The following is a 1,229-nucleotide window of genomic DNA, read 5'->3' on the forward strand; positions in this document are numbered from 1 at the left end:
TACTGTTGTTATCTCGTCACATTTCCTGCACATCTCATGGAGCTCTTCCTCCAGCTGCTGTGCTGAGGCTTGAGCCTGCTTGAGCCAGCTGAGCACTGGACTCCATCGCCGGCTCGTATTTCTCCTCCTGGAAGTCACCAACCAAAACCTGTTTTTTTTTTTGTTTGTTTTTTAACTGTTTTGTGGACAAAATGTGACTACACAAATATCAACCAACACACACACACACACAGTTCACAATACCAGACGTAGTTACATGAGAAGAACAAGTAGAACTCCACAGGGATGCCTCTGCCGCCAACAAGTCTATTTTTACAAATACCCTTAAAATATATTTCAAATAGAAAGGAAGCTACTGAAGAAAAACTATTCCAGACATTTAACATCACTCTGATCTCAATGCTGTTTGGATCAATTCCAAAATCTAATCAGTTCATCTGGTGGTTACTGTGATAATTCCACATAAATCCTACAAACATTGATATGTTCTTGAGACATCGCGCTAACGAGAATCTTGGACGTACAGGACAACCCCGAAAACATAACGCCTCCACCACCAAGTGGCGGATACATAAAAACTTACCTTTAGCGACTCCACATCGTGGGTAAAAGTTTCCTTCATCTGATTGTACTGTGACATCAGCATACTATGAGCCTCCTGCTCCCGCTCACACTCTTCAAACACAACCATGGAGCAGAAGAGGTTTAAATTTTTGTGCTAACTGGGCTGCTTCAGTTCAGTGAAAAAGGAGGAAATTCAAAGTGAAGTGAATTTTGGTCAAGTAGAAATTAAGGACTTGACACCACATGGACTTTTTTTTTATTGCATCTCATTTAAAAATTGCCATAGTGGTCCTACAGCATTCATGGCTTAATGAGAGAAAAAGCTTACATTCAGTAACTCGTCGTACTGATTTAATGTCTCCTTGTACTGTGACTGTAGAATGCCGTAAGCTTCCTGTTTGCTGATGATCCTAAAACACAGCCAGGGAGAAAATTAGCATTCAGATTTGTTTACATCTACAATGGGCCACTTCTGTTTCCCTTTTAGAAAATGTGTATTAAACAGATGCAGTGTAAGGGTGTAACAAAATTCAAATTCTAAATAATATATATATATATTTTTTGAGTTCTTAATGTTCTACACTGAACCATTTCTATTTAATGCAATTTTTATTTTGTACATATAGGCTCTGATGTGGTGCAGATTTTCTCACTCACCTTTGTCA

General features: G+C 38.8%; 1 long non-coding RNA gene across 2 annotated transcripts in view; it reads right to left on the bottom strand.

The window, feature by feature from the left end:
- The window catches only part of LOC108271712 (uncharacterized), a 5,808-nt gene continuing 4,579 nt past the window's right edge, over nt 1-1,229 (bottom strand). For both annotated transcript variants that reach the window (XR_008396534.1, XR_001813909.3), the window contains 4 exons: nt 1,222-1,229; nt 893-974; nt 584-675; nt 1-127 (listed from right to left, as the gene is read on the bottom strand). The exon at nt 1,222-1,229 is cut by the window's right edge. This is a non-coding gene — a long non-coding RNA (uncharacterized LOC108271712). The remainder of the gene's footprint in view (nt 128-583; nt 676-892; nt 975-1,221) is intronic.

The sequence above is a fragment of the Ictalurus punctatus genome, chromosome 6 (assembly GCF_001660625.3).
Source record: "Ictalurus punctatus breed USDA103 chromosome 6, Coco_2.0, whole genome shotgun sequence".
NCBI lineage: Eukaryota > Metazoa > Chordata > Actinopteri > Siluriformes > Ictaluridae > Ictalurus > Ictalurus punctatus.